Here is an 18,196-nt window from a genome sequence, read left to right as displayed (position 1 = left end):
CCAACAAACAACATCAGCCGACTTATTAGCTGCAAAAATCATCAGCCGAACAGCTGGTGCTAGACACGGTGCAAGTGCAACTGGTGGTGGTTGGGGCCGTCCACTTGCTTTTTTTTTCCCACCGTACGAGGTCTAGAATTGGCTCCAAACAGAGCGAAAAAAGCTCGTGGCTTGTGTTTTTCACTTTTCACCAGCGCTGCGCTGAATCCTGGATCCTGGCCTGGGTGCATGCGCGCGCTCAAGAGGGTCTGGCCCGGCCGTAGCCGTAGGCATTGATCCATGGGCAGGCGGTGGTGTGGCATCAGACAAACGGCCGCGTACAGCCTTTGTCCCTCACCCTCACGAGGATCCAGGCTAGGTGTCGACAACACCGATCACCTAAACTCTGTGCCGCCCCTGCCAGTGCGATCCACACAAAGTCACTTTCCAGCAAAATTCATCTTCCGTACGGTTCTCGTTTTGTCAGACTGGTGGTAGGGAAACTGCGGCACGGGCTCCAGATGGGAATGCTACATTCACGTGTGCCACGCTGTCCTCGAGCCTGCGACTTGGATGCTCACAGGATGAGCACGAGGAGTTCGATTTGCTCGCCGTCGTCACCGATTCATTTCCGTGTGCCTAGTGGTTGTCCTAACAGACTTGTGTCGTGTAGCCATGGTCGAGACCATCGCGCCCAAGATGCCCTGCTGCACTGCCTCGACCAATAGTGGCACCGGCATCGCCCTGCCAGTGCGCGCGCACTAGGTGCCGATCGCCGTTTCCATATGCTGCCGGAACTCGATTGTCTCCTCCGCTTGGTGCAGGGGGGATAGCACGGCGTGCGGGAGCCAGGAGTACGTGGTACAAGGCCAAGGCAGTCCTTGAACCTTTTTGCTTGAAAACACTAGCAACAATTTTGGATGGGAAACTGGACCATTTGATGTGGAAGTGAATTCACGAAGTGACTTTTTGTTGAGAAAAGTCACTGTAACATACCCCAAAGCGATTAGTAAGCATCCGATACACTTTGAAATATGATGATGTTGCACTATTTTGGGGATGAACTTGACAGAGTTTAACACTTCTCATCATCAAATACTGAACTTAGAACTCGGCTAGGGTAAGGTTGAGTCTTTACCCATAAATATACTGCTTCCAGGTTTGAAAGGGTAAGATATTCTAAAGTTTGATGACCTAAGTCTAGAAAATGCTGTTAATATTTATGTTTAATAGATTTAATCAATCCGACCATACATATTTAGTATCATAAATATTAGTATTTTCTTGTCTAGATTGACTTGAACTTAAAATTATTTAATTTGTGCTATTGTTTTCAACGGTGCGAATGTACATTGTATGTCGAACCCTGTTTGGTCTCATAGTATCAAACTTAGCTCTTGCTGTTGCGCAGTAAGGGCGCGTTTGGTTCCTTGTATCCGCCCCAGCATGGCCCTGGGATGCAGTTTTCCATCGTTTGGATGCCTGCATGGGGTTCTGGGCCTGGCCCTGGGCGTGCAACGCGCTCCCCCGAGCCTTGGCTGCCGGGAAACGAAAATGGATTCTGTTTCTTGGCGGCCTGGCTCTCGCGGGACGAGAGCGAGCATTCAACGGCCAGAAAAATTGGCTCTCCGGATGCAGGCAGGAGATGGGGGCGCGCGCGGGGGAAGCTAGGATTACCGCCGCCCCTTTCGTGCCAACCTTCCGCGTTATAATCCTCACCGCTGCCTCCCCTCTCCCCATTCTCTCCCTCGCACTCGCCCTCTGTCTCTCCGCTCTGAGCTCTCTCGCTTCCTCGTCTTCCTCTTCCTGCTCGTCCAGATCCTACTGGTGCTAGCAGGTGATGCATCCTCCCTTCCTCTTGCTCCAGATCCACGGTGTTTGAGGCTTGATTCAATCTATGCTGACCTTTCTCTTCTCCCTCTCTTCATTTTTCGTAGGTTTGAGGTTCGATTCGTCGGGGTTTCATGGCAAAGAGAGCAGGTAACCTGTAATCCCTCGCAGATCTGGTGTTGCTCCATTTCCCATCGGTTTTGTTGGGTTTCTAATGTATTTGAGCATTTGTAGGGTTCGATTTGTGCCGGTGACTTCGTTGGAGGTAAAAAGGCAAGTTTCCCCCCTAAGATTTCGATCTGTTCTTGTTTCCCCAGATTGGATATGCCTACTTGTCATACTAATTTCCCCCTCTCATGTGCAGACCTACCTTTACCTTTCCTTGCTTGTTGAATTTCTGAAAGCCCTGCGACTTTTTTTGCAAGGAGCCAGCGGTAACGATTTTTCCATTGAGCCCATGTCACTAGCCGATGATGATTGCTTACTTACTATGAAAACGAGCACGTGTTCTTAGTCGACGATGAATGCTTATTTATTTTGAAAAGTGAGCACATGTTCTTAGCCGATGATATTACTTTATAAATACGAAAACTGAGCACATGTCCTTAGCCAATGATGCATGCTTGTAACGTTGAACTAGCTATATCTGAGCTCTTGTGCATTAGGCGATGATGATATTATTTTTTGTTGACCAACTTGTTGAATGCTGAAAATGGTCTTTTCTTTTACTGAGACATGCTTTGTATTTTTTAACTACAATAGATGAACCCTGCCGAGCAGAGACGCATGCTTATGATAAAAGCTGCTCTTTTGTGTCTGTCATTGATGCCTACTTCGTGAGTAGGCTGAGAGTGGCACGTAATTCACAGCCTCGGATCACATATGCCCCAATGAGTGCCATGGATGAGGAACGACAAGCCAATCTGAACAAAATTTTTAATTGTAATGACACAGAATGTGTTAACAAGCTACGTATGCGTAGAGCTCCCTTTTTCAACCTATGTAACCTACTTAGGGACAAGAACTTGCTAAGAGAAACCATTGTATTGCTAAATTTTATATCACCTAGGATTGACATTATGACTTGGTATGTTGTGTACTGTGGGCACCAAACTAGAGTGTTCTCCTCCCGGAGAGAATGCCATGCAAATGTCAATGGCTTCAAGGGTGTCGGTGTTTCGAACAAACACCGGCTAGTAAATTTATGATTGTTACGCGTTAGGCCCGGATGGTGCACTAAAGGACACGAGGTTTATACTGGTTCGGGCTGAATGTCCCTACATCCAATTTGTTGCTGCTGCTCGTGTTATTAATACCGAAAATGGTTCGTAGTAGGGGGTACAAACGGTCGAGAGAGGGACGAGTCCCAAATCTCTGATGGAATGATCGAAAAGGTCACCGAGAGCTTGGTCTCTACTCAACTGTGTGTGAAGCATTGTGTGTTCAACTTATCTGTCCAGAGTCCATCCATTTAGTGGGGGCCCTGCCCTCCCTTTTATAGATCAAGGGGGAGCAGGGCTTACAGAAGGGAGAAAAACTAGAGGCCAAGAATGTAATACTCCGGTGTTACGATCCTTTTTAGCGCTGCGATTTAGGCCTCAGTAAAATTTTCGAAACGAGTTTTCTCGGATTTTGATTCAAACGTGCTTGGTGTGATAAGCGAATCACGTGTGACTTAGTTTTGTGGACTCAGATAAACGCTCCACTTAAACTACGTCGTGCGTAGGAATATTTATGAACGTCGAACGACGATGTTAGCGAACGGTTTGTTCTGTTAAATTAAGCATGAAAAGCAACTTTTATAAATAAAATAAAATCCATTAATAAATAGAACAATATACATATATATAGCTTTTGAATCAAATTTAAATTCGAGCTTTGTTGAAATTTTCCTGTGCCTAGACGTTGTAAATTATCTAAGTTAATAAACCGTTAAAATATATATATATATATATATATATATATATATATATATATATACACACGGTACTCTAAAACAAGAATTAGAAGAAAAGGACAAACATATATTTGTAGCGATTGACTGTACAAATTGACCGACTGCTCCTCGATCTTTCTTTTCTCCGCTCGTCTGCTTGTTGGTTACTGCTACCGTATTAGACGTTGCTTCCTCGCGACCTCGCGCGCATGGTACTGCCGGCCTGGCTGCTTGCTTCGATTTGATGCATCGTGCAGTCTGTTCGCTTGCTGCGCCATGTGCTCACGGTCGCTGTCTGTCGGTCTGCTCTGCTCCTAGCTGGTGACCTCGCTCTCAGCTCCTTCGCGTGCCTGCCTTTTTCTTTGGCCCACCCGCTCCCTGCTCCTCTCAGTCTCAGCAGGTCCAACAGAGAGCTAGCGATTAGAGAAGATAATAATTGGTAGGGAATCTCCAACCTGGAAAGCACGCAAGCAAAGCAGAACCAAAAACATGCAAGTAGTGAGCTGGATCGGAGGAGAGAGAAGTGGCAGGACAGGGCCTCCCTCTGTCTGTCTTGGCTTGTCTCAGTTGCATTTTTCCTTCTACTGACAAGCAGCTCAGAGCCTTTATAGCAGAGCACGCAAGCAACGCAGCCGTAGCTCTTCCTTTTCCCTACCTCCGCGCAAGTACTAGCACCTCCCTGCTCCTCCTCGCTCCTCCACGCTGCCGTGGTTGTTTCCGCCGCAGCCGACCGTGCCTGGAGTACCGCCCGCGAGCCGTGCCAGACCGCAGCCGTAACGCCTCATTGGTTCGCTCGCATCCGCCTGGCTGCACCGCGTCCCCGGTCCCGCGTTGGACCCGTGGCTCCTCAACGCCGTGCCGCAGCGCCGGCCGAACCGCAGCCACCGCGTCCTGGAGAGTCGCTGTTTTTCTTCCACCCGCAGCAGCGCAGCCGCCCTTCCTCGGTCCGCTCCGAGCCGCTGCCATCCCGTGCGTCGCGCGCCCATGCCGCAGCTACTGCCTGGGCCGAGACCGCCGCCACCACGGTGCTCCATGGCCGTTTCCTTTGCCGCTCTGCTAGCGCCGCCGATTTTTCCTCATGCCGCTCCACCTCCAGCGTCGGAGCTCCCTGCTGCCCCGTCGCCGAGCAGCCGCGCCCCCAATCGCAGCGCCCGCCGTGGCCTCGCGCCGCACCGACCGCCCATCGTCGGTTTTCCCCACCACGCGCGAGCACGCGCCGGCCCTCTGTGCTGCCTCACTCTCTCTCCCGAGCTAGGGCCTGGCGTGGGTGCAGCCGAACGTCTGCTCGCCGCGCGGCCGTGCAACTTGTCCTCACCCGGCTGGAAGCCGGTTGGTCGGAGTCGGCGGCCGGTTCCGATCCGCTCCTCTGCTTTGTATCGAAGGGGAGAAGAGGAGAAGGTGAGAACGTATAATTAGAAGTTTTTCGGGGGGTTAGGTGTGGACATGGTGACTCACGTGAACAGTAGGAGACGAAATAGATGGGAGCATAGGGGCGTTTTTGTAAAATGATGCCGCCACCGCTAGGTTTTCCCCTCGTGGGCCGGCCTACTCGCGCTGGACTGCCCGCACCGTTCTGCGCCGTGCCTGGGCCGCGCACGCCCCGCCCGCCTAGGCCGTTCGCCTGCGCTGGCTGGCATGCCGTCGCTGTCTGGGCCGTTGGCTGTTCGCCCGTGTTGGGCCACCGGTCTCCTCCAGGCCGCGTTCGCGTTGGGCCAAGGTCGCTGACGTCGGCCTGGTTGGTTTGTGAAGCAAGTTTTAATTTAGATTATAAGGCAAACTTGTAAAATCAATATAAAACTGTGTAGTTGTCCAAAAATTATGAAACCAGTTTTGTTAGTCTCCTAAAATCATGCTCTACCTGTTAGTATATTTTATTCACATAGTTGGGTAATATTTTTGGGAGCTATATAATTAATCTAAGATACTTAATATTGTAAAATATAAACTTGTAGGAATTCCCGTGCTAAATTGGTAATAGTATTGGATCTTAAATCTTTACAGTCAGGTCCTAGTGATATTAGGTACTCACTGTAAATTTTGTAGCTCCAAACTAATTAGTTTGCTAGGTAGCTAATGATGCTTTATTTCGAATAAGGATTGATCGAAGGAATAAAATAAAGAAACATCGTTGGTTTATATAACTAAAAGAATTGTTGAGAAATAATGCCTTGTTTGACAACGTGGATACATAGCTAAGTACGGTCGTCGTTAGAACTAACCCGTTAACTTGAGAGGCGAAAAGCGTATTTATACGAGTCTCGATTGCAGTCAATTAATTATATCTTTGCATGGCATTACATTGCATATCATAATAGGGACGTCGATGGATCATGGGGTCATCGGGAGTTGCTGGAGAAATGATGCTTTTGGAGGTCATGTCACCATGATGGAAAACTAACTTCTGCTTATACTTTACCCAGGCAAGCCCCGGTGCATAATCCCTACTTTTCTGCAGTTTAAATTATATATGTGCATTAAGTTTTAAGGAGTTGAATGAAACCCACTTGCATATATATCTTTATCCTATGAGTCTTACTAGTATGACAGGATCGTGTAGATTGCTATGCTATAGGACTCCGGTAGAAGTCGAGTGATTGCCTGTCACTCACGAGAGATAGGAAATATATTATTGGATTACTATCACTTGGAAAATATGAAAATGGTGACCGGGCAGGGATATGGTTTGGGTATTGGTAGGTGTAAGAAGTTGTGTCGCCGCGGAGGCGGGTCATAGCTTGGTTACACCGTTTCTCCCTGTCTGGTCGATTAAGGACCGATCGTGCATATGACTCTAGGTAGGTCACAGACTTATTATCCCGAGCACATACTTGTGTATGGGTGCTTGGAAAGCTTGTTGCTCTCTTGTCGCGGATCCGGCTCTTTCTGGACTGACTGTCAGGGTTTTGTTTTGGTGGAGGAGGTCCTTGCGCCGCACTGAGTCCGAGACTCAGGGGCGGGGGCTTGGAGTCCCAGTTTGGACGGGGACCTGGACACCCGGGACAGGAGAGTGATGGGTCAGTCCTGCTTGTGCCTGGGGTACAAGCGGAGCGTGTGTTTTCGGGGTACCCAGCTGGGGGCATTGATTCGTGAATCACTGGAAAATCTGGTACGGCTTGTCTACGGTTTAGCATCGTAGTAAGAACTAAAAGATGAAAGATGGACAAAAGAAATCTGATTGCTTACCACCTGCTTGAAAGTAGCATAGGTGCTTATATAGAATAGTTAGTTAATGAACTAATGCGGCTATTAATAAAAATCGAACATAAGGACGCACGCTTAGTAACGCTTCCTGCAAATACAATAAACCCACAAGCCAGATGGCCTTGCATATCCTTGGAGTCTTTTCTTTTCTCCTGCCGGGTAAGTCTTGCTGAGTACAATTGAGTACTCAGGGTTTTATTCCCCCCTATTGCAGGTGACAGGTGGACGCGTGAGCTGACCTTTGTGTGTGGATTCCTCCTGGTGGGCTCAGAGAGGATTTCCTTTACGCTGCGATGCAGTTTTTATTTATAACTCTCACCAAATATTTTTATAAATGAAAGTTCATAACCTGTTGTAGTTTATTATCCACACTTCATCATGCCATGATTAGATATTTATTTCCGCTGTAATTCTGATCACATGTTTATATTCCGTTGTATATTAACTTGTTTATAACTCTGATAACATGATTTCATTCCGCTGTTAAATTAATAAATATTATACTCTGATGTTGTATTAAAAGTGATGTAAGAAATGGTTATGAGTGATGTAAGCTTTATTCTCTCATTTGTGATCCTGATGGCAAAAACGTGGATTTTCGGGTTCTCCCCTAGGGTGTGTCCGACGGAACCGAATAATTTAGTGTTCTCCCTTAAGTGCTTAGTGTCTAATGAAAGACAAGCACTTCTGTAAGGCATTAGATTAGGCGGTTCTGCCACAAAGAAGCCCCTTCGAAGGTGTTGGGCCCTCCTTTTCCATTGAGCCAGCCTTGCTGACATGGCCAGACGGTGTCAGGGATTGGCACTCTCGTCGGGTGCCCATGTTCAGGTGACGTCATGCCCTTACCAGATCAGCAAGTGGCCACGTCCCATCCTGTCCCCCCCGGGGGGGCGGTGTGTCGGACAAGGGTGTTGACCTGTGGCCCTATGGGGAGCGGATGGCACGGTGACAGTACGTCCGTCACTGTAGAGGGCGCGAGTCTTTTCCTAAACCGTAGTGGCTGTCGTATGTCTATGTCAGATTCCGTGTCCAAGGGCTGAAGGCGGCGCCTACAACACTATTTGGACTCTGCCATGTCGGAATGGTCTAAAGCGCCCATCCCGTCGTACCCTAGTGGTACTTTCCTGCCGCGGTGTAGGGCATGGTCCTTGGTGCTGCGTTTGACTCGAATGTCATGTCGTACCATGTGCTCATCTTTATGAAGGTGCAGGGTGTACTCGTCGGGCAAAGCAGAGGAGGCCCTTGGTCGTCAGGCGAGGTGGAACCAGTCTTCCATCATTCGAACAAGAAACGCAGTAGCGTTCCTGTCTCGATGGCTCGAGTGACGGGTTCGGGGAGCTCTTATCGGATATGTTCGAGTGAAATCTAGGTCCATCGTTCATGACGGAGTTGGCATGACCCGCATGGAGCATCCTACTGCTCCTTGCCTACCGAGCGGATATGTTTTGACTTGTGAGCCTTGCCTTGCTTTTCTCCGCACGTCTCTTGGTTCCTACCGAGCGGGCGTCCCCGGTCAGATGGCTCTAATCGGCTTTGAGTGTGCCGGTCGGAGAAGAGTGGTGAGCAGGGTTTCCACGAGCCCTGGTCGGAGAGACGTGGGGTCGGAGTCAGAAGTATCGCTTTGGGCTAGGCCTTCTGATCGGAGAGGCCTTTCAATTGGAGAGGGCATTCGGAGGCGTCTGGAGGACGAAGCGAGTGCTCCGATCAGAGTGGTGGGCCGAAAGGGTCGACGAGCGGGCGCCATTCCTTTTGGTCCAGACTTGATGAGGACATGACCTCCATACATATGACCATGCTTGGAGAACCATATGGAGACCAAGGAGATCAGTGAGGGTGTCCAAGTCAAGAAGGAGGTCCGAGGCTAATTCGGTTTGAGTCCCCGAGGTGGAGGCCCAAAGCAACTCAAGTTTGAGTCTGTCTCGGATTCCAGGACCAGTCTGCCTTAAATTGGTCACCCAAGATGCATCCAGACTCCGTTTTTGATGATCCCCATATGGATGGAAAGCTAATTGGATAAGAAAGCCAACCCAATTGGTTTCACGTTAAAAGCCCTTCGGAATCAACAGGAATCATCGAAACAAGTCAGTGTCCAGCTGTCAGGGTGCTGTGACACCGTCTTTTAGTCTGTTGGACCGTGTATCGTGTTTGGGACCATTAGGGGGCGTGTCCAGGGGAGTGACACCTAAGACTCTATAAATACCAGCCGTCGCTCTCCTTACAGTTTGGGTTTTGTTTAGTTCTTGATTTCCTCATGAAACAGACGTCGTTTTGCTGCAATTGTCGCCGCCAAGGCCGCTTGCTGTGAACCAGGGCCCTAGTTCTTGATCTTGTTCGCCTGTGGCAATTAGTCCTTTCGAATAAAGACTTGAACTCTTTCTTATTATCATAAGCCTCATATTTATTTGCAGTTTTAGATTGCGTTTATCTCGTTCTTACTTGTGTTCTCGATTCGCTTGTAGGAAAGCCTTCTCGGCGAGGTCAACAGCGTTCGCGTGGTTGATAACCAACGGAGCAGTGGTGTAACGGTTGCGGGGGTCCAAATCAGTCTTGGTTCAAAGCCTAGATCGTGAACGTCGAGTCTCCACCAATCGACGCTATCATGCCTTTCGGAAGATCGGGCCTAGTCTACATCAAGTGGTATCAGAGCCCTTGTTGCTCGTTAGGTATAACTTTATTTTTCCCTTTTAGATTGCTACTGTTTTTGTTTTACCTATAGTCCACAAAAAGCCAAAAAATATACACTATCACATATCTCTAGTCCAATAGCCTTGCTGTGCCTTTGCAATTTTTTTAATTTCAGTTTGCTTTATTGAACTGTCGTCCCTCGCCGTGTCTTAGTGTTCATTGTGTTCTGATTTTGTTCTTGGTCTAGTGTCAAGTCTTGTTTCCTAGTGTAGCTTACATCAGATTGATCTCCAATTTTTCTTTGGATCTGAAATAGTCACGGAGTGGGTTGCGTGATTGAGTTTGTTTTGTCTAGCAATTCCTTCTACGGCATCCTTGGTTAAGTATTTTTCTTCCACGATGGAAATATCTAAAGTCTAATCTCTTATGTGCGGCACTTTTGTGAGATAAAAAACATAAAACAAAGAAAAAGGCAAAGAGGTGCAAAAACCAAAAGAAGGAAAAAAGCCACACCTAAAAAAAGAGAAAAAAATAAAGAAGGAAAGAAAAAGAAAGTGAAAAAAAGTTCAGAAGTGCTTGCATCCTTGTGAGTCCTTGTGCTGAATTGTATTGTATTGCTTGCTTGAACTAGGTTCAGGACGAGTTTAGGCCAACAACATAAACTAGCTTGGGACTACTTTTCAATCTTACAATTTCTGAATTAAATTATTGCTATTCCTTGCTACTATATTGTGCCTGTCCAAGCTCCACTTTCTTCTAACCAAGTATAAGTTCGCCTTGCAACTGTTACACTTAAGCTACAATGGTATCACAGTCATCGACCGATTGCACCGCCTGTTGCTTTAGTAAGAACACTTGTAAGACCGTGGTAAGACACTTGAGAGTTGAGTGCCTTGTTTTTCCTTATCCACAACCTAAGTAGTTGGTAGGGATAATACTTTTGTGTTGTCTTTTGCTGTCTTCTAACAATGACAGGTTGTTCGTATTCACCGACTTATGATGGTAAAGGTGCTGATGAGTACATGGAGTGGGAAATTGCCATCGATAACATATTTGCTACTCGCTTTATGTGTCCAAGGAGGAAGGTAAAAAATACAGTTAGTGTTTTGCGACATTCTGCTTTATCTTAGTGGAAGTCTTTAGATCCTTCTGATAAGCCTCAAACTTGGAATGATATGAAACTTTTTATGCGAGAAACCTTTGTTAATCCACCTCCTGTTTTGACTTCATATGATGAGGTGCACCATTTAGAGAAAGAGTCTATTGTTATTCCTCCTGCTATGCCTAACCTTTTGCAAGACAATGTAGAAAAGAGCGAGGATGACATGACAGAAAATGAGAAGCTCACAGCCTCATGTGAAAATTCAGAACCATCAACTATTACCCCTGCTGAACATGAGAGAAAAGGTAATGCCCATGATGCTAAACTCACAGAAGGTGAGAGTTCTCTTGATGTGTTGAATTTTTTCACCAATCATGCTATGATAGAGCAAATTTTAGTGGAGCATTCACTTGATTTACCTTTGTCATAAGATGATTTGCTTGATGTTTTTTGTGATGAAGATGACTTGCATGATGATATTTATGTTATACCCATGCAATCATTGAAGAATGATCACGCTATATGTGTGCTGAAGATGAGCACTTGTGTTGAAAATAGACTTGTTATTCATAATGCTAGTGAAGTTGATGAGCTGAAATTGTTGTCTTCTTTAAATACTTTGGGTTACATTGAATTTGATGTTCCATGTAATCTTAGTTCTTTAGAGGAGAAACTTTATGCATATGCTGATTTGCCATGGTTCTCTAGACATACATATTATGTTTTTGGTAAATATAACAACCAAGGGCAATATTTGACACAACGAGTTTACATTTGTACAAATCTAAATTCTCCTTTTGTTGTGCAAATTAATGATCAACTAGAGGATAGTAAAATCAACATTGTTGTTATGCCATATTCCTCTAGTTTTGCTTTTCGAACACAAGTGGAATCCAAAGAAAGGGAACATATATTTCTTGTTAGTACTAATCTTTTGCAAGATAGTATTGGCAAAGATCGTGTGTATTTTAATCGAGCAGACTACATGTCTGTAGGACAAGACATGCTACAAACCTAGACATGTGGTCATATTCTTTCTCACAACATTGTCCGTTCCTATTATTTTGGAAACCTTGTTTGTCCTCATGTTGTGCAGGATCGACTTCAAGCAAAATCGACGCCGAGGACGGCTTTTTGTCAAGAAAGGGATGATGATGAGGATATGACCTCCATATATATGACCATGCTTGGAGAACCATATGGAGACCAAGGAGATCAACGAGGGTGTCCAAGTCAAGAAGGAGGTCTGAGGCTAATTCAGTTCGAGTCCCCGAGGTGGAGGCCCAAAGCAACTCAAGTTCGAGTCTGTCTTGGGTTTCAAGACCAGTCTGCCTTAAATTGATCACCCAGGATGCATTCGGACTCCATTTTCGATGATCCATATATTGATGGAAATCTAATTGGATAAGGAAGCCAACCCAATTGATTTCACATTAAAAGCCCTTCGGAATCAATGGGAATCATCGAAACAAGTCAGCATCCAGAATCTATTAGGGTGCTGCGACACTGTCTTTTGGTCCGTTGGACCGTGTATCGTGTTTGGGCCCATTAGGGGGCACGTCTAGAGGGGGTGATGCCCAAGACTCTATAAATACCAGCCGTCGCTCCTCCTTAGGGTTTGTGTTTTGTTTAGTTCTTGATTTCCTCGTGAAACAGATGTTGTTTTGCTGCAACTGTCGTCGCCAAGGCCGCTTGCTGTGAACCAGGGCCCCAATTCTTGATCTTGTTCATCTGTGGCAATTAGTCCTTTCGAATAAAGACTTGAACTCTTTCTTATTATCATAAGCCTCATATCTATTTGCAATTTTAGATTACGTTTATCTCGTTCTTGCTTATGTTCTCGATTCGCTTGCAGGAAAGCCTTCTCGGCGAGGTCAATCGCGTTCGCGTGGTTGATAACCAACGGAGCAGTGGTGTAACAGTTGCGGGGGTCCAAATCAGTCTTGGTTCGAAGCCTAGATCGTGAACGTCGAGTCTCCACCAATCGATGCTATCATACCTTTTGGAAGATCAGGCCTAGTCTACATCAAGACCTTCTTGTCAGCGACTGGGCCGTCCTTCCGGCCTGTTGTATTTAGACTCTTGGGCTGAGCCTTGGCGTGGAAGCCGATGCTCGAGGGACCCTGGGTTTATGAACCCGACAGAAGCCCCCGAGCGATTCGGGTCAAATCGTTCATGGGATTTTTGTCTTACCGATGGGTGCGCACGAGCGCACCCACAGGTGCTGCCCCTGAACCCTCGGGCGGTTCGGGCGGAACCATCTGGGGGGTTTTCTGTGTCATCAGGGGAGGTTTTCTGTTTTGTTAGTGGGTGCGCGTGAGCGTACCCGTGGGTGTAGCCCCCGAGCCCCTGGGTGGTTCGGGCAGAACCATCTGGGGGAGTGTTATTTTGGTGGGCGTGTGTTTGGTCTTATCGCTGGTCCGGCCTTCCCTGAGCCCCCGCGCGTGGTGGGAATTCGGTCAAGGGTCTGTTCATCTTATGACTGTCGCCCCGTCCGTAGTTTTTCATGACTAGAGGGGTTAAGGCGACGTCACTTGCCTCAATGGCTCGAGTGACATGCTTCATGAGCTTACTAACGGGGATGTTCAAGCGGAATCTGATCCCGTCGCTTTGCGATAGAGTCGGCAAAGCCCTCGGGTGGCATTCCGTTACTCTTTACCCCACCTTCCAATAGATTCCCCCTCAATGGGGTTTCTATGGACTCGGCTAAGGGCTGGATTGAACTAGAAGGTTGAGATGACCCTATTTGCCTCAACATGGGTTGGGCAAAGGCCGCTGAGGCTCATCTGCGTTTCCCCCCTAGCTCTTGTTCGACGTGGGGCGGCCTCGGACCCTTTGCGGGTCAGCCTTTGAACCTCGATCTCTCGATCTTGGATCGATCAGCTCGAGCCCCCAAGCCCTTTAGGGTCTGATAGGGGTCGGCCGTGTTTTCGCGTGTCACCTCATCCTCGGTTTCCGTAATTGGAGGGGCTGAGTTGACGACACTTGCCTCGATGGCTCGAGTGTCGCGCTCAATGAGCTCGCTAATGGGTATGTTCATGTGGAATCTAGATCCATCATTCGCTGACGAGGTCGGCAGAGCCCTTATGTGGCATTCCACTACTTCTTAACCCGCCTCCTGGCAGATGCCTGAGCCATTCGTTGGGCTCAGGTGGCCCGTTGGCCTCTCATCGACAGAGATTCTGTGTGCTTGGCTCGGGGTTAGAATCAAACAAGAAAGGTCGAGACATCCCTGTCCGCTTCTAAGCGAGGTCGGGCAAGGCCGCTGGGGCTCGTCTCTGTTTTTCTCCCCTGGCTCTATTTGACGCAAGGCGGCCTCGAGCCCTTCGTGGGCCAGCCTTCGAACCTCGGTCGGTCACCGCTCATATAATGAGGCGGCTGCCGCTTCGTGACGTGACACGAAGTGTTGAGATGCAGAGATTTGCATATGCAATGTTTGGACTAATGGATTTAGTGTATCACTTAATTGAAACGAAAGTGGGATTTGATAACGTTACCTTGGCGATATGAGGGTTGTGAAGCTCCTACCAGATGTGTCAGTGCGGGGTTCGGGCCTGATGTTTGTGACGAGGTTGGCGTAACCTGCATAAGCATCGCTATTTTTTGTTTTTGTTTCTCAGCGGTGATTCGAGCCGCTTGATTGATTTAGTCGACCTGACAGCTTCTCCTCGAAGGAGGTTCTACAGGGGGACCTCTCCAAACCCTTCTTGAGACGGCAGGAGCTGAGGCTTACGGTGCGGGAAACTGTGAGTTTGATTTATGCGGGTGAACAAAAAACACCGTAGCCGCCGAGGCGTAGGGTCTGGCAGTTGGTCCAGTTGTATTCAAAGTTTTATACCCACACACCACGCTTTCGGTTTTTTAAACGTAAGGAGGGGTCGAGCGAATAGGGTGTCTAAACAAATAGACACCCTCGACAGCCCCCGAGCAATGTCCGTGCCTTTGCTGTTGCTGGGGTCAGAGGCTCGGTAAAGAAATTAACACTCAAAGTAAGTAAACAGAGGTGCTTATCTTTCAGCGGTCGTTCGTTCATTATTTTGACTGGGCTGCCTGATCGACCCAGGAGGCCTGTTGGGCTCCCCTGGATGGGGAGTTCTCGTCCCAACTCTTCGCCAGCCTCTGAGCCGCCACCTCTTCTCCTTCCTTTCCACCGAATGCAGCGGTTCCTAAGTAAGAGAGGGTAATGCCAGGGAGAGAAGAACTCAGAGATCCATTCGTGAATCTAGAGCGCGATGTCGAGCTAGAGGTCATCCAACATAAATGAGATGGTGCAGGTCGCCTATGCTGAGGAGGAGCCGCTGCTGCCGAAGGAGGAGCGCTGGAGGGTGCCAAACATCGTCAGCTTTGCCCTCATGTGTTGCGGCCTTCCTTCGGCGGGAGGCGCCCCCCGCCCAGATGCCATTGTCGGGGTTGTGGCTGATGAAGATGGCGTAGTCCTTGGACTCCCCGATGGAGGGGCACCGCAGTCGTTGGCATGGTGCTCGACGTTGTAGATGACGACGCCTTCGAGGATCCCGCAGAGCAGTAGGACATCGCCGATGGAGAGTGTGGTGCGGCGATCGTAGTAGTACTCATAGTAAAGCTAGGTAGAGACTGTAATTGAATAAGTTTGTGGGGGAGCCCCTGAGTGAACAGTCCTTTGAATTTAAGAATACATTAGTCCTTTTCATGATGAAATCACTTTGTAAGTGGCGAATTTATGCAAAGAATGAATAAATTTTCATCTTTTGTTATGGCAAACAGTCTTTTCAGCTTCCTCTCTTTGTAGAAGAGGTTTCGGTGCCCTCCGACCCTTCCCATGGCTCAGGTTGTAAAGGCTAAGAGTGCGGGTGAAACAGTTCTGATCACGCTGGTGAGCAAGGAGGTTGTAGCCGCTGGGGCATGGGTTTCCCACAGTCCTACCAGTTGTACTCAGAATTTGTTCCTGAAATCCTAGCCCTTAGGACTTGTTACGGGAAGAGTGGAAAACTTAGAGAATGTTTGCAAAGGTAACACAGGAAGTGTTTGCAAGATAAACGTACTTGTATCATTTGTATTAGCCCCCCGAGTGAGGTCCGACCCCTCGTAATTTGTTGGAGTCGGACGTCACTAAAGATCGGGGATTTGTAAAGACAAAAACTGATAAGGAAAAGTATGCGCTTATTTAAGGGTAAAAACGATGTAGTTGCTCAATATTCTAGGCGTTGGTGAAGACCTCGTCGTTGATGGTTTTCAACTTGTAGGCGCCTGGGTGGAGTATTTTCGTGACGACGTACGGCCCCTCCTAGGGTGGGGAGAGCTTGTGGCGGTCCTTGTTGCTCTGCACGAGGCGGAGGACAAGGTCCCCGATGGTGAAGGCTCGGTTCCGCACCCGTCGGCTATGGTACCGTCACAACGCCTGCTGGTACTTGGCCGAACGGAGGAGGGCGATGTCGCGGGCTTCGTCTAGTTGGTCCATGGCGTCTTGGTGGGATGGCTTAGCTCCATGTTCATCATATGCTCTGATTCTTGGCGCTCCATAGTCGAGGTCCATTGGGAGAACGGCCTCAGAACCATAGACCATGAAGAAAGGTATGTAGCTGGTGGCCCGGTTGGGAGTTGTCCTTAGGCTCTAGAGCACCGCCGAGAGCTCGATGACCTAGCGCTCGCCAAACTTGTTCAACCGGTTAAAGATCCTAGGCTTGAGGCCCTGTAGGAGAATGCCGTTTGCGCGCTCGACCTACCCGTTCGTCCGAGGGTGCGCGACGGCCGCCCAATCAATTCGGATGTGTTGTTCATCGCAGAATCGAATGAATTTCCTACCGGTGAACTGCGTGCCGTTGTCTGTGATGATGGAGTTTGGTACTCCAAAGCGATGGATGATGTCGAGGAAGAATAGCACAGCTTGCTCGGATTTGATCGTGGAGATCGGTCGAGCTTCGATCCATTTCGTAAACTTATCTATGGTGACAAGCAGGTGGGTGAAGCCCCCGAGTGCCTTTTTGAGTGGCCCAACCAGGTCGAGCCCCCAGATCATGAAGGGCCACATGATGGGGATCATCTGGATTGCCTAGGCTAGGAGGTGAGTCTGTTGAGCGTAGTACTCGCACCCTTCGTAGGTGCGTACGATTTGCTCGGCGTCGGTTACTGCAGTGGGCCAGTAGAAGCCCTATCGAAATACGTTTCCAACCAAGGTCCTCGACATGGCATGGTGACCGCAGACCCCACCATGGATGTCGCTCAGCAGAAGTCTTCCCTGTTCGTTGGGGATGCAGAGCTGTAGGATCCTGGTGTGGCTCTGTTTGTAGAGTTCGCCCTCTACAAGAATGAAAGACTTGGTGCGACGTGCGAGCCGTCGAGCTTCCGTCTTGTCTATCGGCAGTGTGTCGCGGAGGAGGTAGTTGAGGTAGGGCGTTCTCTAGTCGTCTAGAGGGTCGGGCTTTGTAGCTGGATCCTCTTCAAGCTCCATGACCTCAGGGTCAGATGGAGCAGTCGGCGGATCAGCCCTCGGGGCCGGATCAGACGGACCATCTTCGGCCCGTTCTGACCCTTCGTAGCGCACCGAGGGTTTGTGTTGGTCGCTGGCGAAGACGCCCATTGGCACCGGCTCTCGACCGGACGCCGCCTTCGCGAGTGCGTCGGCCGCCTCGTTGAGGCGCCTCGGGACGTGATTAAATCCGAGGCCGTTGAACTTGTCCTCCAGCCGTCGAACTTCTTGGCAGTACGCAACCATCTTGGCATCGTGGCAGCTGGACTCCTCCATGACTTGGTTAACGACCAGCTGAGAGTCGCCCCGAATGTCGAGGCATCGAATGCCCAGCTCGATCGCGATGCGTAGGCCGTTGACGAGTGCCTCGTATTCTTCCACATTATTTGATGAGGGAAAATGGAGCCGAACCATGTACCTCATGCAGACCCTGAGGGGTGATACGAAGACCAGCCCCGCGCCGGTGCCCTTCTTCATCAGCGACCCGTCGAAGTACATCGTCCAGCACTCTTGATCGACGACCGCCGGTGGCATCTGGACCTCGGTCCACTCTGCGATGAAGTCAGCCAGCACCTGGGACTTGATCGCCGTTCGGGGGGCATACGCGATGCCTTGATCCATCAGCTCGAGTGCCCACTTCGCGGTTCTTCCCGTGGTGTCCTGGCTATGGACGACCTCGCCGAGGGGGAATCATGTTACGACAGTCACAGGGTGTGACTCGAAGTAATGACGTAGCTTCCTCTTGGTGACGAGGACGGCGTATAGGAGTTTCTGGATTTGGGAGTAGCGGGTTTTGGAGTCGGATAGTACCTCGCTGATGAAGTACACAGGGCGCTGCACCTTGAGGGCGTGTCCCTCTTCTTCCCGCTCTACCACCAGGGCGGCGCTGACCACTTGCGTGGTGGCCGCTATGTACAGCAGGAGGGATTCTCCGTCGCTCGGAGGAACCAGGACCGGGGGTTTTGTTAGAAGTAGCTTGACCATGTCAAGCGCCTCCTGGGCCTCGGCTGTCCACTCGTAACGGTCGGCTTTCTTTAGGAGTCGATAAAGGGGGAGTCCTTGTTCGCCGAGGCGCGAG

Source organism: Miscanthus floridulus, chromosome 3 (genome assembly GCF_019320115.1).
Source record: "Miscanthus floridulus cultivar M001 chromosome 3, ASM1932011v1, whole genome shotgun sequence".
In the NCBI taxonomy this organism is placed as follows: domain Eukaryota; kingdom Viridiplantae; phylum Streptophyta; class Magnoliopsida; order Poales; family Poaceae; genus Miscanthus; species Miscanthus floridulus.
Note: the sequence above shows the minus strand (reverse complement) of the source record.